This window comes from Oculina patagonica, chromosome 6 (assembly GCF_052425735.1).
Source record: "Oculina patagonica isolate OP01 chromosome 6, crgOcupat, whole genome shotgun sequence".
In the NCBI taxonomy this organism is placed as follows: domain Eukaryota; kingdom Metazoa; phylum Cnidaria; class Anthozoa; order Scleractinia; family Oculinidae; genus Oculina; species Oculina patagonica.
This window is the reverse complement of record NC_135763.1, coordinates 7,180,699-7,204,118: the sequence shown is the minus strand read 5'-3', so window position 1 is coordinate 7,204,118 and position 23,420 is coordinate 7,180,699. Positions and strand designations below refer to the sequence as shown.

The following is a 23,420-nucleotide window of genomic DNA, read 5'->3' as shown; positions in this document are numbered from 1 at the left end:
TGTCTACTTTAAATAAACATGATAACATGACATAACACTTCTGAAAATATAAAAAAAATCACTGGCTTTACACGCTACGACTCTATCGTGCAGTGCCGACGCAATAGCTGTTATTACAGTTCTTAGCGGTTTGACATAGAAAAACGAGAAAATGGCTCTTTCTGCATTCTGTTTATCTATAGACCATTATGATTTCGCCTCATTCGCATATCGTCTTAACGACGATTATTTTTCACAGGGGCCCAAATGTAATTACGTACAGCGGTCGCATCATTCACTTGTCTTGTCATCATTGCTATTAGACTTAATAAACCTTATGATGGATCGTGCTTTGAAAGTTCTTTTTATTGACGAAACATATTCTGGCGGTATTGAAGATAATACCAACAGAATGGATAGGAAATTTCAGTAATATTTTAACTCGATCGGAGCTGCCAATATCATTGTTTAACAAAATTTGCACTTTCCCCTTTTCACTGTTGTATTTAAGTTACTTGTTCAGCTTTCCTAAAATATTGGTAACTCGAGCACTTAGCTCGTTATATATTAACCCTCGGATGTACAAGGAGGGCGGGGGGAGTGGATGCTACCCACACCCCCTCCCCCCCCCCGTAAGATTTTTTTTATAATGCTGAAACTCTCAATAGCTGTTAGTTCTTCCCTTACAAAAATTTTAAGATGTCAACCACGTGTCCATTATTTTTGACGTTGCCATGGTAACGCCATAATTACAAGCATACCTGGCCAACGATCGCCAATTTTGACATTTTTCTTTATTTTTTCCAGTTTTTTACAACAAAATTGTAAGATTTGCGTAGTTTTATATTCCACAAGCATTTTGACTTAATTTTGTATCAATTTCCATTACTTTGTGACTTTCTAAAAAATTGGTCAAATCCAAGTTGGCGAATCTAGTGACGTCATATGACGTCACAGCTAAGCTAAAGGCTTTCTACGCGGTGAAAAGTTATTTCGCTACGCCTTAATAGAAGAAATCCTTAGGGGGTTTCATATACCCTCTTCCCCTCCACCTTGTATCACGTTGGGGACTTGGGATATGAATTTATACGTCCAAATATACGTCCTTGGTAGGCAAGGGGTTAAAATCATCGTTATTTGTCGTAACAAGGTCAATGGTGTCGAACTTCCATACTTACAGATATTTAAGGTGTGTGTGGCTGCTAAACGCCTTACTTGGTAAATGGATTATCTTGTTATTTTGTAAAAATCTAAAAAAAAAAAAAATCACCAAAAGATATATCAATCCGAAAAAATGATCTAACGGATTGTATGGATCGTGCATGTAATGCCATTTATGGGTTGTATTAGATCAAGTGAGTAGAATGGACACCCCTCAAGGGCAGATACTAAAAATAACAAATACACATTTTTCTGACACTTATCATCGTAGTTCATTCTATGTAACATTCTTTGAAGTTTACTTGCAGTAAATTTATTATAAACATTTCCACGCAGGTGACTTAGTCCGATTAGTAGTAGTAGCAGCTGCAGCAGCAGCTTAACAATTCTATCCTCTAGTGAATAGGTACTTACAGATATCGAAGGTACTTCAGATTGGAAAAATGCCCATCTTCGATGCTCTTGATTTTATTGTCTGCCACATTTCTAAGGGATAAATATTTCAAGTTCCGTGCATCAAGAAAGCAAACTAGTCAACACCAGTCTTACAAACTATCATCAAGAAATTAGTTATAGCCGAAATGAACTGAAAGTCTCCCAAACTTTTAATTTTTTTTTTTATAAGAGGTAGCTTTAAAATCACGTGCCTCTCATTATTTAGGTAAGGCCTTCCACAATAGGCCTTATCACGGTTTTCTTGACGAGTAGGTAGAAACTGCAGTGTTTGTTTGGGAATCTGCCGGAAAATATATTTTGCAAAAATTTGGACAACTCATGAATCGTAAAGTTAGATATTAAGCAAAAGATTTTATTCGCCGAAATTGAAATATGAAGCTGGGATAGAAAGCGTTCAGTCACGTTTTTAATTTCCCTTACATTTGTCTATAATTTTTCCCGCGAACCGCGTCAATCATGCGGAAAAAAGTACAGACAAATGTATGGAAAAGTTAAAAACTTAACTGAACGCTTTCTAGCCCAGCAACATCCTTCAAACTCGGCAAATAAAAACTTTAGCCTAGTATCTTAACTTTACAATTCATAAGCTGTCCAAAATTCAATTTTTGTAAAAGATATTTGCCATCAGATTCCCATACAAACACTTAAATTTCTACCCGCTTTGCCTACTCGTCAAGATGACGTCGAAAATCGTGATAAGGTCTATTGAGGTCCCGAGTAAGTGATGTCGTGGACACGCTAATATTCGAGACCATTTATGTCCTTAGGAATATTAGCTGGTACGTAGCTGTTTAATAGGGGTGCACTGTAACCGCGAACATTTATGTATACCGTTAATACTTGTCAATTTGTTGCTATTGGTAGTTCATTAGCATCCCTAGTGACGTCATTGACGTTATATAAAGCTTATCGAATTATTTTGAATTGCCAGTTGTTGCGTACGTTGGCCATGAAAAGGCGAGGCGTGGTCCTTCAGCATACCGCCCCTGACCAGCGTTGACTTTCGACAGGAAGCCTGAATTATTGCCGTTTCACAGCTGTGTTCACTGACACAAGCTCCAGTTTCCAACCTTATTTCGGTTTCGGGCTCTTGAACGGTTCCGGTTTCTTCTTCCGCTTCCATGCTACCCACTACTGTTACGGCTCCGTCTTCAGCGTCGCAGCCGCCGACGCTTACAACCACTTCGAACTCAGCTTAAACGTCGTCAAAGAAACCCATGGGCCTCCAGGGAAAAAGAGTTTAGAGGTAACATTTCTTCGGCAAGTTTTTCTCTTTTAGCGCCGGTATAGGTTTTACTTGTTGGGCATTGGCACGCTCTATCGTTTGTATTTTTTCCCATCCATGTGGCTTTTTTTCAGTCAAGTATGATTCCCTAGTGCCACTCGTAAGGTTTTGTTTTAGAATTTTCAAGTGTATGAGCAATTTGAAGATTTTATTACCCAGTCCTTTCTACAGTGTTAATCTACCGGTACGGTACATGATGTGGATAAGCTGTTTCCTTCGGTTTGGCTTCTTTTTCCCTAACAGTTAAGCCTTACAAGACTATGTAATGCGTCAATGCAAGATTCTACAACCTCTGGATGAAAAATACACCATTTGTTCCTGGTGACTCTTGTTTTAGTCCCTTGTTTCGCCTACCAGAACTGCCATTTTTCTAAAATAGACGACAAATCAGGATATGATCATATTTTAATTCCTACTGATTCAAAACAGTTTTTTGGTATGGAATGGAAGGGCTAGTACTTGGTGTCAACCACCTTTCTTTTTGGCTGGAAAAACTCTCCTTTCGTCTATCGGACGGTGAGCTTGGGCTCCACTAACTATTTTAGGAATTAGGGGATTACGGGAACCATGTACATTGATGACAGGCCAGTAAATGAGATTTTCACCCGAGGGGGTATTTCGTCTCGACCTATGGAATTGAGGAGCCCTGGATTCACCCGCCAGTCAGCATTAGCAGCTCTGTTTGTAGTCTGCAAAGTATTAATCAACTTGGGTTACTTTCTGGGATTGAATAAATGTGTTTTGTCAGCCTCGATGCGGTTAACTTTCCTAGGAATGGTCATTGATGCGAGAAGTCTCGCGTTTGTGATGCTGGAAGAAAAGAGAGTCCAGTTTGCTGAGCTTCGCGAGTCCATTCTGTCCAGAGAGTCTACCATTCCTCTCACGTCGATCCAGAAATTAATAGGGAAGTGCGTATTTTTTTGTTTGGCATTCCCTGGCGCAAAATTTTATATCAGGGAAGCGAGTGTCAGCTGTGGGGTAGTGAAATAATCCTAACACCTTCCTTAAGAAATGAAATAGGGTTTTGGCGTTTTCTTGACGACTGGCAATACCGGCCATTCTTTGGATCCAGGAACGTCATTTTTCCGTATCTTTGTCAAGTGATGCCTCTGCTTTTCGTTGGACATCGGTACGTAGTCTTCCACCAACATCCAGCTGATCGCAGTCTGGACGACTACTGGGACGACAGTCTGGTGAACGAACACAGTAACGTAAAAGTTGGAGTCTTTTTCATCCAGTGTCAGGGACTGAACAATGGACACGCAAGTCGATAATCAAGCAACTCTGAATGCTTGGCATGGTCGCGGGCCCAGGTCCTTAAAACTCAATGAAGTAGCTCGCAGCATCTTTCATGATGTTACAGGCAAGAACCTGGCTTTCTCAATGTTTTACGTTGGTTTTAACCAAGCCGATGAATCTTCCCGCTGTTTGTCTGATGTTGCCACGTTAAAGGTCAAATGAACAGAAATTTCAAAATGCCATTTTAACCAATTGCAACCAAACACTAAAACTATCCATTATTAAGTGAATTAAAGAAAAAATGTTGCTTTCTGAGCCTCAAAGCACAAATTACAGCAAAAAATACGAAGATTTTCAAAGGCTTCACGAAAACGTTTTTGAATGACTGCGCACTGAAATGGAAGGAATGGAAAGAGTTTTTGACGTCATAATTAGTGTTTTTGAAGACGACCGCAGACCGATTCCGCAGACGGCACTGCTTGTCAAAGTTCAAGACAATAGAGAGCTCAAGCAACCACGACAGCAACGTCAACGACAACGTCTGGTGGAAAATGAATTTATATTTTTCCTGAGAATCTTGCAACTTTCCAGACATATTCTGCTTATTTATCCCTTTTAAGAACTAACTCCCGCTGAATATTTAAAGAGAGCGTTCAACCCCAAATAGAAAAACCAAAAAGTAGTCTTAGTGGCTGACGTTGTCAAAAATACGCAGAATTTCGTCATTTCACGTTGTTGTTCGACAGAGAACGGCTTTGACATGTACCGAGATTGAAAATGCACGTGCAGAGTTACGCACGTGCAGATAATTCTGCTCATTAACGTTAAATGCTAATGAGAAAGGACAATAGAGATTCCTGATTTGTTTTCATACCAGCGTGCATTCTACCTTTTGTCTCACATGATATGCAAAACGACAGCAAACAAAACTTTAAGCTATTTTTTGAGCTTCAGCTATTTTATTTAAAGAAATGCACGTCTCTGAACAACAACCAACAAACAATCAACTGAAAAACGGCCAAACAGAACAAAATAACTGCTTGAAATGTCACCAAACACATTTATTTAATATATAAGGTGCGGTCTGCGGAATCGGTCTGCGGTGGTCTTCAAAAACACCAATTATAACGTCACAAGTTTTTATTTCCGAAAATTTTCCGACAATTTTTCCGAGCAGTCTACGATTATGAAGACCTAAAAAAAAGCATTTTTCAACTTGCAATATCTCTGCAATGCAATGTCCGATTACTTTGAAGCTTCGATATATGTTTATTTGGCTCTTAATAAACACATGGGCAAAACATAAAAAAAAAATCGAAATTTCTGTTCATTTGACCTTTAATTCCACGTTGCTGGGACATTGTATGTGATCAATTTATTTTCGGTGGATTGACCGGGCATACTTAAGATCTTATGGCATTGAACTCGAATGCCCAGCACGACCTCGCAGGTGCTTGTTCAACCCACTTTTCACCTTTTCCCACCCCAAAATCGGCTGGTGTAAACGTTTTTAACCAGGATTGGTCGTCATGTGATGGTGTTATCATAAACGCCTACGTTTTCCCGCCATAAACATCAATTGGTCCTTTTTGTGTTTTACAGCTAATTCCAGAAACGTTGTCGGAAAAAAGCACAGAAGTGCACGCCACAAGACCGAAAGTTGGTCTGTGTATTCACTTGAATTTTTCTTATTGGCCTAGAAGAAATAGACAAGTTTGTATTTTTGCACGTGAAGATTTTGTTTTTTCTCTCAGGAGGCCTTTTTCTGTAGCTTTACTTTTACAGTCGCATGTCATTGAGTTTTGATAATTCTTCTAAAATTCAGTGCGACTTAAGTACTTTGTTTTCATATGTCTGAAGAGCTAGAAAACATGCAAATTCGCGTTTGGCCCGTCTGTCTTCTTATACCAAACAACTCCCTGGGACTTTAAGCAACCGGCGGATGACTCTGCATAGCATACGCAGTGGCTACGCTAATTCTCTTCTTCTCGCTGTTATACCATTAGAATCGATTATGGCCCATGTTGGCTGGGGGACCTCGGCAACGGTTAAACAGTACACGAGTTAGACAAAGTGATGACGCCGGGTGGTATCAGAGATATTTTAGCTTGCCTTGCTTTGCACCTAAGCGCAGTTTACCAAGAACAAAACTCTTCAATACACTTCACTCAGGCGTTCTCGCTTCAGTATTTGTGACGAGCCAAAATGTAATTTGGTAATCTTCATTTATGTCTTTCTGTGAAATGTAGAGGCTGTGGTTAGGCTAAGCAAAATAAAAGATGTTTCAGCATTGTGGCAGAGTGTTTTGGTTGGGGATGAGGTATGGGCAGAAACCCATAAGGGTTGAAACGTATAACTCCCTATGATTCGCATTTTACAAGCGTTTGCATATTCGTTTCCAGTAAGTACTATATTTAGAAAATCGCGAGAAAACATTAACCAATCAAAATTGCAATATTTGGATTAAATTCACAGCTCGCACTATCTCATGCTCAATGACGTAATCTTGTTTTTGAACAAGCTTCGTTGAGTAAAGTTAAATTTGGTTAAATTCTCCTGTTTCATCGTCGTTAAAAGTAGTCTGGAGAACTTTACTTTGCTACACTTAATGAATTTCTTTAGTTTCTAAAAGAAAGTTACGGCGCTAAGATCGGATTCTAGTAACTTAATATACGCAAAACCGAAAATTTTGTTGCGTGTGTCATTACGTGTATAAAGTATTCACGAACAAACTCTTCGTGTTTCCAAATATGGTACTTGGCAAAGCTGAATATTCAAACGCTGTGAACGCGCGTTACACGTTTCAATCTCTGGTATGGGTACGAGTATGAAATAAGGTATGGGAGATAGATATGTGGATAAAGGGATGATCCATTAAGGTAACGCCGTATCGAGGATCATTAAAACAACAAAAAATGAGAATGGAGGCGAAGTCGTTCAGCGATACTCAACAATCAATGCGCACATCTGGGGTACCGGGAATCTATAGTTTTTACCTACCGTAATGATTCGATTTAGCGCCCGGGGCCCTTATTTACTTTTGGCACATAAAGAGAGGGCGCTTATTCGAGATAGGGCACTTATTCCGGACAGGGCGCTTTTTTAACTTTTTGAGAAACAACCAAATGTTTAAAACAAAACTGTAACAGTAACAATTTGTTGAAAGTTCAGTTACTTTTAAAAGAATTGTTAATTTTAGCAGTAAATATATTCATGTGCGGTATGGTGAATGTTCATGAGTTAATCTATTCGTCGTCGATGAATTCAGAAGGGGCAGTTCTCCACTAGGGCTTTTCACAAGTTGCTCGGCAACTTTTTGGCAGTTTTTCATATTTCGAGCAACTTTTTCCTCTTCGAGCAACTTTTTTCCTCTCGAGCAACTTGTTGCATTTTGAGCAATTTCCAGACAGAAGATATCCAAAGATTATCCAAGTGTCGTTCAAAGACTATACGAACGTTTCCGAAGATTTATACGAGGTTTGCCGAAGATTTTCGAGGAACATCTGAAGACGTTACAACTTTTGGCTCATTCTGCATTAAAACATTACAAAACTCGTCATCAAACATGACGTCATCCATATCTCACGATTTTTCTCAGTTAAAGAAATCCTTGTTATTTGCTGTAATATTGCATAAAAATGCTAAGAAATGTTACGTTACCGTAACCCTCAAAAGAAAATTAGCATATATTTATAGAATTTTTTATTAGAAGCGGCGTTTTGGATTTTTTTGGGGCAACTTTTGATCAACTTATATCAATCAGAAGCAACTTTTTTGGATTTTTGGAGCAACTTTTGAGCAACTTTTTGAGAAATTTAGAGCAACTTTTTCGGAAATCTTGAGCAACTTGTGGAAAGCCCTATTCTCCACAATAGGGGGCGCTTATTAGAATATGGGCGCCTATAAGAATGGGGGCGCTTATTGGAATAGGGGCGCTTATTGACAAAAATACATTCGAAGGGGGCGCTTACTGGAAGGAGGGCGCTAAATCAAATCATTACGGTATGTTCTGTTTAAACAATAGAGTGTTTCTGTCGAGGAACTATCGGCTGATAGTTGCCCCGCGGAAAGTTAATAACCTTAAAACAAATATTAGCCCGAGAAGGGAAGATTTAAGGGCTAATATGCTAGTTTTTTGTAACAACCCCTCCAAAGTAGGACATAAAAACGCTGTTTAATCCAAAAGTTACTGTTGTGGCTTTTCGTGATTTGCTTTCATTTATTTGTTCGTATTTGTTATAATTTCGCCACTTTCGTAGTTGGCATCCTTCCGTTTACGAGAGACGATGGTGTAGCGTCCAGTTTGTTTTATCTGCACCTACGCGAGTGGCTAAGCAGGCCAATTCGCGAGTGACAGTCTCTGCTGCGCCACTTTACCAAATTGTAATATTTGCTTTATATAATTTGTATGTTTATTCTGCATGCCTATATTTTTCGCCGGCCGTATACTAATTTACTCTTTATATTCGTGCGGCCTTTTTCTCTCTCACTTCGTGTCAAGTTTCCAGTCAGTTCCCCCGACCTTGTTTCCTTCCAGCAATTGGTAAGCCATGTTTCGCTGTATTACTTGTTTTTCTTTATTTTTGTCGCCCCTCACTGTGTGTTGTTTTGTTTTAATTCATTTGTAATCATCGTTACAAATGTAATTACCGTTTTATTTATGTTGTGGACCAACATCACAACATTAGCAAGTGTCGTTACTTACGAAACAATACGGTAGTCTGCCGTAAAAATAACCTTTCTAGCCCTAATTCCGCAATATCTGTAATCTCTGGTTGCGACACCTTTTGATAGGTTACCCCGTGCACACTATGTAAAAGTTATCAAGTAAGGGCCGCCCAAGGTTGGTATAATGTTATAATCGGGAGCAGTAACTGTAAATTTTGGAGTAGTGCCCAAAAGAATAAAAACAGGAAAAGCGCTAAACTACGTACAAGATTGGAGAATCACTCTCCATTAAGAAATTTAAGATTAAGGGGAACATAAATAACCTGCCACTTGCAAGGGAAAGTATCCATCGATAACAAATTTACTGTGACAGTTTTTAGATGTAGTTCTGAAGACATTTTTCCTTGAATCTTCAACTTGAAATACTTGCCACATGTATGTACTTACAAATAATCTAGCCATTGGAAGCTTTGGAATATTCCTTCTGGCAGCACTTCTATTTTATTGTGGCTAACATCCCTGTAAAAACCAAAGTAAAGTAATTATTAAGAAAAAAAAACGAGTTTCATATCTATCACAACTAGGGCTTTCCACAAGTTGCTCGAGATTTCCCAAAAAGTTGCCCGTAATTTCTCAAAAAGTTGCTCAAAAGTTGCTTCAAAAATCCATAAAAGTTGCTTCTGAAAATAATAGTTGCTCGAAAGTTGCTCCAAAAAATCCAAAACGCTGCTTCTAATCAAGAGAGTTTCTCTAAATATATGCTAATTTCCCTTCGAGGGTAAGATTTCTAAGCAGTTAAATGCAATTTTACAGCAAAACAAGTATCTAGATAACATATTAAGGGGCAAATTTGTTAAATAACAAGGATTTCTTTAACTGAGAAAAATTGTGAAGATATCGATGACGTCATGTTTGCTGACGAGTTTTGTAACGCTTTAATGCAGAATGAACCGAAAGTTGAAACGCCTTCAGATGTTCCTCGAAAGTCTTCGGCAAACTTCGTAAATCTTCGGAAACGTTCGTATTACCTTTAAACAACACTCGGAACACCTTCGGAGATCTTCGGTCTGGAAATTGCTCAAAATGCAACAAGTTGCTCGAGAGGAAAAAAGTTGTTCTAAGGGGAAAAAGTTGCTCGAATCATGAAAAGTTGCCAAAAAGTTGCCGAGCAACTTGTGGAAAGCCCTAATCACAACCACCAGATTATTAAAGAAATGTAACATAATGTGTTCATGTTCTTCACCAAATGTAAACTTATTTTCCTTTTACTACAGCGATGGCGTCAGCGTGCAAAGAAGCCAAGAAAATAGTCGGATCCCCACGACATTCCCTTAAAGAATTAAAATGTAAAGAAAGAATGGTAACGAACTTACAAAACTTCTAGTTTCCTCAGATTGGAGAATAATCCGGAGGTTAGTGTTGCGGACAGTCACGTTTTTATTTTTGTTATGTAACACAAGTCACGTTTGCGGTTTTGTTTGTACAGACACAACTTGATTGATGCCTGTGGATTGACAACCTGATTTTCCGGTTTTAAAATTGTTTTGTATATTAAGTTTCTGAAGATTCAATTTCAGTTGGAATAAATGGTTTAATCGAGCAACAAGCGTGAATTCAGTGCGTCTTCAAAACATGGCGCCCAACGTGGGGCACTGATTCACGACATTGGGGAAAACATGACATCGACAGAAGGGGATCAAACTGAGCCGAATGAAGATCAACTTCCAAAGGAGGATCCACTTCCAAGACTGCGAGCGACGCGTGCGGGTAACAAGGGAGTTGTTACAAAGCTCATCGGAAAAGCCGACACTATATTACATGGTGAAAATCCACTCGATCAACAGGCAAGGAATCAATTGGCGCGAATCGAAAGGATTCTAAAGGAAAAATTAGAATTAATTCATCAATTCGACGAGAAAATCATTGCGGTATGCAAGGTAGAGGATATCGAAGAGGAAATCGAATACGCTGAAGATTTAAAAATGCGCGTAATGGATGCGATCGAAGCTATTTCACAAGGAACAACGCCCATTAACCCGCTTAGTTCAAGTGAACCCTCTAACCTCGCTCAAGGATCTCAAGGATCTCAAGGAACGGACGATGTTTACATTCCTCCTCCACCACCTGGATCGTATTCAGCAAGTCCACCACTACAGCAGCAAAACTCGGGAACTGGAACAGAAACTCCAAAAGTGGCTCGAACAAAATTGCCAAAACTGACACTTCGTAGGTTTAAAGGAGATGTTACACAATTCCGCACCTTCTGGGACACGTTCGAAAGTGCAGTTCATTCTAATCCTGGGTTGACAAACGTCGTCAAGTTTAGTTATCTTGTTTCGTTATTAGAAGGTAGTGCATCACGCGCGATTGAAGGTTTGCCAGTAACAGAGGAAAACTACGAGTCAGCAGTGGACATCTTGAAAAAGAGATTCGGCAAACCGCAACAGCTTATTTCCGCTCATATGGAAGAGCTTCTTAAACTGAACATCTGTACGGTGGATAAACCAGGCCAACTTCGTTTTCTGTACGACAAAATAAGCGTAAACATCAGGGGACTTGAAGCTCTGGGAGTCAAGTCGGATCAGTATGGCAGCTTACTTATTCCAATCATTATGGCGAAACTTCCTGCCGAAATTCGCGTACAAGTGGCGAGAAATACGTCTCAAGACGTTTGGGAAATCGAGTCCTTGCTTGATCTTATACAAAGTGAAATTGAAGCGAGAGAGATTAGCGAGAAGATAAAGTCCGCGACCGAGCAAGTTAAGCGTCCACCGCCCCCCAAACCTCCGTTGCCGATAGCTGGAGCCTTTTTTGGTGCCACTTCAAAGCCAGAATCGACTGTTCCCAAATGTGTTTACTGCACTGAAAGACATTTCTCAGCTTCTTGCAACAAGGTAACAGATATCAACGCCAGAAGAGACATTCTTAGACGCTACAAAAGGTGTTTTATGTGTTTGAAGAAGGGACATTTAGTTGATCAGTGCGACAAGAGTTGTAGAAATTGCAAGCGAAGGCATCATCAATCGATTTGTCAAGCACAATCACCCGGTGAACCACTGAATTCTCAGCCACCAACTCCCAAGGAAAATTCGCCTCAAAGCGAACCGGAGACACAAGTTCAAAATTATGGCAACGCCACACGAGTCAACACGGCTAATGCAGAAACCCCAACAACTCAGTTAACAACTTCGACGTCCAGTAACAAGGGAAGTGTTTTGTTGCAAACGGCCACTGCGATCGCCACAAACGACGAGGGAACAAAATCGACCACAATCCGTGTATTATTCGACAATGGCAGCCAGCGGTCGTACATTACAGATAATCTGCGATCAAGGTTACAACTGAAGCCTCTACAAAAGGAAAAGCTCAACCTTAACACATTTGGAGAAGCAAGGTACAAGAAGCAGAATTGCGATGTGGTGAATTTACAAATACGAAAGTCTTCAGGAAGCGATGATGCCATTAACATTTCTGCTCTGACATTCCCCGTTATTTGTTCGCCTCTACCTGGAAAGGTCTCAGTAAACTACCCGCATTTGGATGGATTGGAGCTAGCGGATGAGCCGTATGATGCCGAAGGTTCGATTGATATGCTGATCGGCTGCGATTATTACTGGGATTTTGTAACGGGGGAGACAAGACGAGGAGACGAAGGTCCTATTGCTGTAAAAAGCAAACTCGGTTGGCTGCTGTCCGGTCCAGTCAATGGAACACTCGATCGAAGTTATGTTTCGCATTCAAATTTAATAATCGAAGGCCATGACGCTCTATTTGCCCGAAACGAAGACGACGTTCTCACGAACACTCTAAAGGACTTTTGGGAGACTGAAGCAATTGGCATTAAGGATTTGGCTCAACCCGAAACCGAAACCGACGAATCATTCAAAATCGATGTTGCATGGAGCGGAGACCGATACGAAGTCAAATTACCGTGGAAAGAAGATTGTTTGCCGCTATCCTCCGACAACTATCTGTTGTGCGAATCTCGACTAAGATCTTTACATCACAAGCTGCGCAAAGACCCGGAGTTATTAGCAGAATATGACAAAATCATTCAAGACCAGTTGTCCAAGGGGATAATCGAGAAAGTGCCGAACGAAGATTCAAACGAGAAAAACGCTGCGCAAAGTCATTATTTGCCTCATCATGCAGTCGTAAGAAAGGATCGTGAAACTACGAAGGTTCGAATTGTGTACGATGGATCTGCGAAATCTGGTAAACAAGAGAAGTCACTCAACGATTGCCTTGAAACTGGGCCAAATCACATTCCACATGTTTTCAATATGCTAGCGAACTTTCGGAAAAACCCTGTCGGTATCACAGCTGACATTGAAAAGGCCTTCCTTATGGTGGGAATTCAAGAGGATCATCGAGACTTTCTTCGATTTTTATGGTTTGGAAACCCAACTTCCGATAAGTCGCAGATTGTACAATACAAGTTCACACGGCTGGTGTTTGGGTTACGCCCCTCGCCTGCTATTTTGGGTGCGACAATCTTGCATCACTTGCAGCTCAACAAACAAAGTGACCCCGAAATTGCTGAATTATTGGAACAATCTCTGTACGTGGACGACCTGTTAACGGGGGAGTCAGACGAGGAAAGAGGTCTCGCTGTTTACAAGAGATGCAAGAAAGTTATGTCAAGTGGAGGATTCAATCTCAGAAAGTGGCGATCCAATTCGAGAAAATTACAAATGGAAATTGCGAAATTTGAAAGTTCACCAGGATCAACAAACACACAACAGGAAGTCATGAATGTCAACAAAGAAGATTACGAATCATTCGCTAAATCGAGTGTTGGTTGTGACTCAGCGACTCCTGACAACGAGGATACAGTGATTAAAATTCTAGGAATGAACTGGAACACTCTCACTGACGAAATGTTCTTCAGTTTTTCCGACCTTTGCTCATTTGCGAGTTGACTTCCTCTCACCAAGCGATCTGTTCTCAAGGTTACGGCCAAGATCTTCGACCCCATGGGCTTTTTGACGCCTCTAACAATAGAGATGAAGATCTTGTTTCAAGAACTTTGTATCAACAAAACAAATTGGGACGACGAATTACAAGGAACTTTGCTTAACCGATGGAAATCGTTTCTCCAAGATCTGAAGTTCATTGACAGCTATCGTATTCCTCGATGCTATTTCTCGCGACAACCAGTAACCATTCAGATACATGGCTTCAGTGATGCTTCAGAACGCGCCTACGCCGCGGTGGTTTACATTCGAAACACGTACAGCGATGGTCGAGTCGAAGTTAAATTGGTCGCTTCAAAATCGAGAGTTTCTCCTATCAAAAGGCAGACAATTCCTCGATTGGAGTTACTAGGAGCATTAATTTTGGCCCGTCTTGTTAACAAGTTAAAGTCTGTTGGAGCTGAATACCCTACCGTTCTCTGGAGTGATTCTACAACCGCTCTTTGCTGGATCAAAAATGAAAGAGTATAGAAGCAGTACATCGCTCAAAGAGTAGAAGAAATTCGACGTTTAACTCCCAAAGATTTATGGAGGCACTTATTAGAATATGGGCGCCTATAAGAATGGAGGCGCTTATTAGAATGGGGGCGCTTATTGGAATAGGGGCGCTTATTGACAAAAATACATTCGAAGGGGGCGCTTACTGGAAGGAGGGCGCTAAATCAAATCATTACGGTATGTTCTGTTTAAACAATAGAGTGTTTCTGTCGAGGAACTATCGGCTGATAGTTGCCCCGCGGAAAGTTAATAACCTTAAAACAAATATTAGCCCGAGAAGGGAAGATTTAAGGGCTAATATGCTAGTTTTTTGTAACAACCCCTCCAAAGTAGGACATAAAAACGCTGTTTAATCCAAAAGTTACTGTTGTGGCTTTTCGTGATTTGCTTTCATTTATTTGTTCGTATTTGTTATAATTTCGTCACTTTCGTAGTTGGCATCCTTCCGTTTACGAGAGACGATGGTGTAGCGTCCAGTTTGTTTTATCTGCACCTACGCGAGTGGCTAAGCAGGCCAATTCGCGAGTGACAGTCTCTGCTGCGCCACTTTACCAAATTGTAATATTTGCTTTATATAATTTGTATGTTTATTCTGCATGCCTATATTTTTCGCCGGCCGTATACTAATTTGCTCTTTATATTCGTGCGGCCTTTTTCTCTCTCACTTCGTGTCAAGTTTCCAGTCAGTTCCCCCGACCTTGTTTCCTTCCAGCAATTGGTAAGCCATGTTTCGCTGTATTACTTGTTTTTCTTTATTTTTGTCGCCCCTCACTGTGTGTTGTTTTGTTTTAATTCATTTGTAATCATCGTTACAAATGTAATTACCGTTTTATTTATGTTGTGGACCAACATCACAACATTAGCAAGTGTCGTTACTTACGAAACAATACGGTAGTCTGCCGTAAAAATAACCTTTCTAGCCCTAATTCCGCAATATCTGTAATCTCTGGTTGCGACACCTTTTGATAGGTTACCCCGTGCACACTATGTAAAAGTTATCAAGTAAGGGCCGCCCAAGGTTGGTATAATGTTATAATCGGGAGCAGTAACTGTAAATTTTGGAGTAGTGCCCAAAAGAATAAAAACAGGAAAAGCGCTAAACTACGTACAAGATTGGAGAATCACTCTCCATTAAGAAATTTAAGATTAAGGGGAACATAAATAACCTGCCACTTGCAAGGGAAAGTATCCATCGATAACAAATTTACTGTGACAATTTTTAGATGTAGTTCTGAAGACATTTTTCCTTGAATCTTCAACTTGAAATACTTGCCACATGTATGTACTTACAAATATTCTAGCTGTTGCAAGCTTTGGAATATTCCTTCTGGCAGCACTTCTATTTTATTGTGGCTAACATCCCTGTAAAAACCAAAGTAAAGTAATTATTAAGAAAAAAAAACGAGTTTCATATCTATCACAACTAGGGCTTTCCACAAGTTGCTCGAGATTTCCCAAAAAGTTGCCCGTAATTTCTCAAAAAGTTGCTCAAAAGTTGCTTCAAAAATCCATAAAAGTTGCTTCTGAAAATAATAGTTGCTCGAAAGTTGCTCCAAAAAATCCAAAACGCTGCTTCTAATCAAGAGAGTTTCTCTAAATACATGCTAATTTCCCTTCGAGGGTAAGATTTCTAAGCAGTTTAATGCAATTTTACAGCAAAACAAGTATCTAGATAACATATTAAGTGTCATGGTCAGAAAAAATCAAAGAAATCAAAGAAATTTTGGCCACAGTGCAAAAACTCATACTTTGTCAATTTGTAGGCCTAGGTATGTAACTGAAAGATATGAAGTTAGTTTTTCGAAATATTCAAATTTACGGCAGAAAACCACGAATAACGGTAATCGTACCGGAAGCTCAAATTTCACTTCTCGACAATCCGAAATTTCACGCTCTTCAGCTTCTTGCTACCCAGACGTTTCAACCGCTGTAAATCTTTCCTTACCTTAGTTGCATAGATTGACTCTTCCTTTATTGAAATATAGTGAGTATTTTTATCTCTGATTATTTCTGAGCCAGCTGAGCCTCGATTAAGTAGACACATTTTTCTCATTTAGGAAAAAGGCTAACATAATCCAAATTCAGTGAGGAAAAAAGCTGACCGGTAGTGCTTCAAATCTTCTGATATCTTAGCCAAAGAGAGTCCAGTCGTTGAATTTTAGGTTTATGGTTTCAAAAGTGTAGGATCTAGTAGCAGTTTTTAACAAAGGTCGATCAAAGGTCGACAAAATTACAATTCCGCGGCTTTGAAAAGAACAACTGAAACACGTGACACGAAACATGCAATAGAGTAATTTGTATATTTTTTAGGCAAAGACAACACGGTAAAATTAGCTTTGAAGTTTTATACGTTTGAGACTTTAGAAAAATAGTATTTATCCTAAAGATTGCCTACAATAGAAGAAATACCAAAAATAACAGCACTTGAACTCTCCCTGATGTTCGTCACGCACGAGCGACTTGGAGCGGCGAATGACAAAAATATTTTTCATTGATTCAAAGTAAGCCATATTCTGTAAAAAGAAAAATCTATTTTCTTTAAACTTTGCCCACAAATCTGTCTTAACTAAAAAACGAAACAGCTTTCATATTTGCAAGTATCGTAAGATATATGTTTTAATATTTTATTCATTTAGACCACAACCGGCCTATTTTTGAGTTATTTTTTCAAAAATAGCTCTTAGTCGGCATGATGTTCCCGTGTAATCATTCAGTCAGTCAGTGGGTCAGTGAAGTATGTTTGTTTGTCACACCAATCAGATTTCAGGTACTATCAGAACCAATCAAATTGTAGTTTATAAGGGGGAAGCAATCTGACACAGTTGTAGTGAGCGATTTCGTTCGAAGATTTTAGATTTGTAGGAGGCGGAATTGGTGAGTTGTGAATTAACCCTGGATTAAAAACGTTTTTCGTAACGCTCCCCTACTTACAACGCACACGCCGTGAGCAAAAGGCCCAACACTAACTTTTTATTCTTCTTATTCGAGCGTACGTTTGGAGAGGCTAGCTTTCCTGACCGTAGTAAAAATTACATATAACATTTGCACAATGTAGATTTGAAGAATAATGTTGTCGTTACTTTTGTCGTCCGCTTTGCGAAGTTCGTTGGGAAATTAAGTTTGTTACGAAGTTGCCAAATAGGTTGCGAGTTCGCGAATCAAATTGTGAGCTTCGATACAAAGTTCCCAACTTCGGCCCGAATTTATTAAAACCTTCTGTAATTATGTTATCAAAAAGGGCTTTGCTACGCTAAACTGTTGGAAACAAATGTCATAAAAATCAAAAACGTTTATGTTCCGCGAGTGGTAAACATGTCTCGAACAAATTAGTCTTCCCTGTCGCGTCGCGTCGGCTTCGATTAAAATCAATTTTATATATGGGTAAACCATCCAGTTTCATCCGGTTTACAAAAGCAGAAGACTTGAAATTGAAGACAGTGAAGATTATGCCTTACAGAAATCGTTAAATATGTGTTTTCATACAGAAAAGTTAAAATTTGACCAAATTTCTACATGCATAAAATTTATTTATCGGCAAATCACTTGTGTGATCGCTGATGCGAAACGTTGTCTTGCACTTCAAGCTACTTGAACCTTCCTTGACCAGTTCTAAAATCATCTAGTTCAGAAATCGCTGACTTTCGAGCAACATGTCTTGTTTCTCCTCTACCAAACTTGAAAAGTTCAGTCGGGCCGAAGTTAGGAACTTTGTATCGAAGTTCGCAATTATATTCGCAAAACTCGCAACGTAATTGACAACTTCATAACAAAGTTTACAATTTCCCAACAAACTTCGCAAAGCGGGCGGCAAAAGTAAACTATAAAAATCAACTGTAAAACATCTCGTTCAAACATTTAATGAACCGGTACAAGTATTAACTTTGCTGTTAAAAGCAACTACGATCGATAGCAAAAACAGACTAAGAGCGTGCCATTCCGTGACAATTTGATAACTCAATTAGTTCTTGTTTGTTGAATAGAATTTACGTTGTGAATGAACGAAAATCTTTGTTGAACAGTTCTGACAGGAAACAATTACTCCAGGTGTAGTGCGCTTTAAAGAACTTTCCCGAAGAAAATGGTTTTTGATTTGATTCGTTTATTACTTCGTTTATTATAGTACTTTTCGTTCAATGTCTATATGGAGACGTGGCTTTTTTCTAGAAAAACAAGGGTATCGTGTTACGTTCGTTTTAAAAAAACAAAGGTGTCATGTTACAAAAGTGAGAAAAACAACAATATCATGTTACAGTGTTTGGCAAAAAGCCAAAAGTATTCCGTAACAAACAAAAGAAAGGAAATGGTTACTAGAAAGCTAGCAACAAAATAACCGCTTTAAACAGAATAAGAACGTGCCGTTTTGTGACATTTTGATAATTGAATTAGTTTTTGTTTTTTCAATTAAATGATGAAAATTTACGTATTGAATGAAACAGTTCTGATGTATCAAAATGCACGTGAAAATTATTTTGTTTGCAAGCAAATTTTGTGCAAAAAGTGACTCCGTGGGCTGCCATACACAAATAGCTCAACTCTTGGCATAAACCATCCCAACAGGACAATCACCCAGTTTCACCCCAAGCCACCCCATAAATTGAAAAAATAACTCCTGCACGCTTAGCGTGCCTATGTTTAGCAATGGCGACAAGTGAAAATCGAGTCACCGCTTCAAAAATTTATGCTCTAACTTTAGAAATTGTCTTAACTCTCCTGGAATAAATTGGACCTTTATCTGTATAAAGCACACAATTTTGATTCGTTTAAAAGAAACTATTAATACGAAATATTTTTGATTTGAAGTCTACTTGGCCATTGACGCGAACGGCTCAAAAAAATGGCACATTTTCAACGGATCATTGCGCAAAAGTCCAACTACTTCCGCATTACATTTGTTTCCATACCAACTAAGAAGAAGTCAAAGAGTATGGAAATGGAAAAATATGTTGTGGTTTAAGCGAGCTTTTAGTGCAACCAGGCGGCAACTTGGCTTATGTTGCGAACATGTTTTGTTTACATTGCAACAGTGGGCAGTTGCTCAAGCGAAAAGAATTTAGCATAAACAACACAATATTTCGTAAACATTGTAACCTTACAAAACTTTATATCAGCTCACACAATAAAACATCATTTAAAACTCGAAAACCTTAGCAGCTAGCGAGTCAGCAAAAAAAAAATACTGTCGCCTACCTGCAAGCCGGTGAGACAACAAAATTCATTGTCAGGTCCGCCATGGCCATGTTATTGGATTCCACATTTCTTTCTGGTTTTCGTCAACCATAGCATCCGCAGAAAGTTTCAAACGGTAAACATAACACACATAACATAACATTGAACATACCACATGATTGTGATAACTTAAACAAATGAAAGAAAGTTGCCGGCAACACATCCCAAGAAATCAAGCGATCACAACAGATCGGCTTGAACAGTTGATTGAAAGTTGCGTCACGCAATCTAACCTGAATCCAACTGCCTTATGGGCGAACTGAATAATTATTGTCCAAGAATCGGACTGTCCAAAATATGGGCTGTAAATATTTTTGACCGACGTATTTGTTTGATTTCTTGTTTTCGACCACTTCCTGTACATCTACATCTGGATGCTTCCAAATTTGAAATTTTAGGCTCGCTTTTCAAATACAAAAAAACGCGCTTTTTCAAAATAATAAATTGTTCTAGTAAACGATAAAGGTAAGTAAGAAAGAAATAAAAAGTGGAACAAAAATAAGTCTTTACAATCCACGCCGCCACGCACTTGTCATTCATACTTTGTTGTTGTTCTCGCGAAGCATTATCAACTTACAAAACAAATGGAGGAGTTGCGCTTTTTGTTTCACACTTCAAAGTATAGAGGAAGTTGCGGCAATCGAAGGGGATAACCGAGCTCGTTCGTCTTGGAGACTTCAATGATCTTATAGCAAACCATTTAATTTCGTGGCATTTCTGTTAGAGCACGAACTAGTTTTTGCAAGAGCAGGTGTATTTGGGTTGTCTTCATCAAAGAAAGGCGAAATTATATAAGTCCCAAGCATCGCCATTCTAGTTTTTCATAGGAAATATTCAAAACAGCACGGGCCTTTCTAATATCCCACTCACCGTGGTGATAAAAAAGCCATTAGAAGCAGAGATGTGCTAAATGTGCACATGGCCGACAAGATCAGGTTTGTAAACGTATCTCACATTACGGTAGTATAAGCTTATAGATTTCCTTTAATGGCTGAGTGGAAAATTTTTCTAGGCAAAAATGTCTTGTTCACTTTTTCGTTGGCTATATTTTTAGTGTGGCCAGAAAATGTGCAGGATTTTTCTATCCTTCTGATAATTTCCACCCTACTTCTGTCTCCGTAAGAAGGAATAGATGATGAGGTCAATTGAGCTCTATTACACCCCCCCCCCCCCCCTAACGAACCCGCCCAACCGGGGAATGAAAAAACCCGTCCGCGAATAGGACTGTTTGAGTTTTCTTTTAGCTAAATACGTTTTCAGCTTAATACGTAAGCTTCGTTTCTAATAAACATACCAAAATGGTGCACACGAGGACATATACATCTGTTAAAAATATTTAGAGCCGATGTTTTGGACAGTCCGATTCTTGGACAATAATTATTCAGTTCGCCCATAAGGCAGTTGGATTCAGGTTAGATTGCGTGACGCAACTTTCAATCAACTGTTCAAGCCGATCTGTTGTGATCGATTGATTTCTTGGGATGTGTTGCCCGCAACTTTCTTTCATTTGTTTCAGTTATCACAATCAAGTGGTATGTTCAATGTTATGTTATGTGTGTTATGTTTACCGTTTGAAACTTTCTGCGGATACTATGGTTGACGAAAACCAGAAAGAAATGTGGAATCCAATAACATGGCCATGGCGGACCTGACAATGAATTTTGTTGTCTCACCGGCTTGCAGGTAGGCGACAGTATTTTTTTTGCTGACTCGCTAGCTGCTAAGGTTTTCGAGTTTTAAATGATGTTTTATTGTGTGAGCGGATATAAAGTTTTGTAAGGTTACAATGTTTACGAAATATTGTGTTGTTTATGCTAAATTGGTTTCGCGTTAGCAACTGCCCGCTGTTGCAATGTAAACAAAACATGTTCGCAACATAAGCCAAGTTGCCGCCTGGTTGCACTAAAAGCTCGCTTAAACCACAACATATTTTTCCATTTCCATACTCTTTGACTTCTTTTTAGTTGGTATGGAAACAAATGTAATGCGGAAGTAGTTGGACTTTTGCGCAATGACCCGTTGAATATGTGCAATTTTTTTGAGCCGTTGGCGTCAGATGGCCAAGTACACTTTAAATCAAAAATATTCCGTATTGTTTGTTTCTTTTTAACGAACCAAAATTGCGTGCTTTATACAGATAAAGGTCCAATTTATTCCAGGAGAGTTAAGACAATTCCTAAAATTGGAGCATAAATTTTCGAAGCGGTGACTCGACGTTTTTTCCTATTTTCAGTTGTCGCCATTGCTAAAAATAGGCCGGTCGTGGTCCAATTGAATGTAATTCTTAAAAAAATATTTCTTGCGATATTTGCAAATATGAAAGCTGTTTCGTTTTTTAGTTAAGACAGATTGGTGGGCAAAGTTTAAAGAAAATAGATTTTTCTTATTTCAGAATATGACTTACTTTGAATCAATGAAAAATATTTTTGTCATTCGCCGCTCCAAGTCGCTCGTGCGTGACGAACATCAGGGAGAGTTCAAGTGCTGTTATTTTTGGTATTTCTTCTATTGTAGGCAATCTTTAGGATAAATACTATTTTTCTAAAGTCTCAAACGTATAAAACTTCAAAGCTAATTTTACCGTGTTGTCTTTGCCTAAAAAATATACAAATTACTCTATTGCATGTTTCGTGTCACGTGTTTCAGTTGTTCTTTTCAAAGCCGCGGAATTGTAATTTTGTCGACCTTTGATCGACCTTTGTTAAAAACTGCTACTAGATCCTACACTTTTGAAACCATAAACCTAAAATTCAACGACTGGACTCTCTTTGGCTAAGATATCAGAAGATTTGAAGCACTACCGGTCAGCTTTTTTTCCTCACTGAATTTGGATTATTTTAGCCTTTTTCCTAAATGAGAAAAATGTGTCTACTTAATCGAGGCTCAGCTGGCTCAGAAATAATCAGAGATAAAAATACTAACTATATTTCAATAAAGGAAGAGTCAATCTATGCAACTAAGGTAAGGAAAGATTTACAGCGGTTGAAACGTCTGGGTAGCAAGAAGCTGAAAAGCGTGAAATTTCGGATTGTCGAGAAGTGAAATTTGAGCTTCCGGTACGATTACCGTTATTCGTGGTTTTCTGCCGTAAATTTGAATATTTCGAAAAACTAACTTCATATCTTTCAGTTACATACCTAGGCCCTCAAACTGACAAAGTATGAGTTTTGGCTGTGGCCAAAATTTCTTTGATTTTTTCTGACCATGACACTTAAGGGGCAAATTTGTTAAATAACAAGGATTTCTTTAACTGAGAAAAATTGTGAAGATATCGATGACGTCATGTTTGCTGACGAGTTTTGTAACGCTTTAAGGCAGAATGAGCCGAAAGTTGAAACGCCTTCAGATGTTCCTCGAAAGTCTTCGGCAAACTTCGTAAATCTTCGGAAACGTTCGTATTACCTTTAAACAACACTCGGAACACCTTCGGAGATCTTCGGTCTGGAAATTGCTCAAAATGCAACAAGTTGCTCGAGAGGAAAAAAGTTGTTCTAAGGGGAAAAAGTTGCTCGAATCATGAAAAGTTGCCAAAAAGTTGCCGAGCAACTTGTGGAAAGCCCTAATCACAACCACCAGATTATTAAAGAAATGTAACATAATGTGTTCATGTTCTTCACCAAATGTAAACTTATTTTCCTTTTACTACAGCGATGGCGTCAGCGTGCAAAGAAGCCAAGAAAATAGTCGGATCCCCACGACATTCCCTTAAAGAATTAAAATGTAAAGAAAGAATGGTAACGAACTTACAAAACTTCTAGTTTCCTCAGATTGGAGAATAATCCGGAGGTTAGTGTTGCGGACAGTCACGTTTTTATTTTTGTTATGTAACACAAGTCACGTTTGCGGTTTTGTTTGTACAGACACAACTTGATTGATGCCTGTGGATTGACAACCTGATTTTCCGGTTTTAAAATTGTTTTGTATATTAAGTT

At 39.0% G+C, this 23,420-nt stretch overlaps 2 protein-coding genes across 2 annotated transcripts in view; both read right to left on the bottom strand.

Annotated features, from left to right (window-relative positions):
- The window catches only part of LOC144658473 (uncharacterized), a 31,448-nt gene extending 15,830 nt beyond the window's left edge, over positions 1-15,618 (bottom strand). The window contains exons 1-3 of the mRNA XM_078518886.1: positions 15,553-15,618; positions 1,555-1,626; positions 1,158-1,229 (exon numbers count right to left, since the gene is read on the bottom strand). The gene's annotated coding sequence lies outside the window, so the exon portion shown is untranslated. The remainder of the gene's footprint in view (positions 1-1,157; positions 1,230-1,554; positions 1,627-15,552) is intronic.
- The window catches only part of LOC144656588 (uncharacterized), a 507,005-nt gene that overhangs the window by 82,636 nt on the left and 400,949 nt on the right, over positions 1-23,420 (bottom strand). The gene's annotated exons all lie outside the window — the stretch shown is intronic.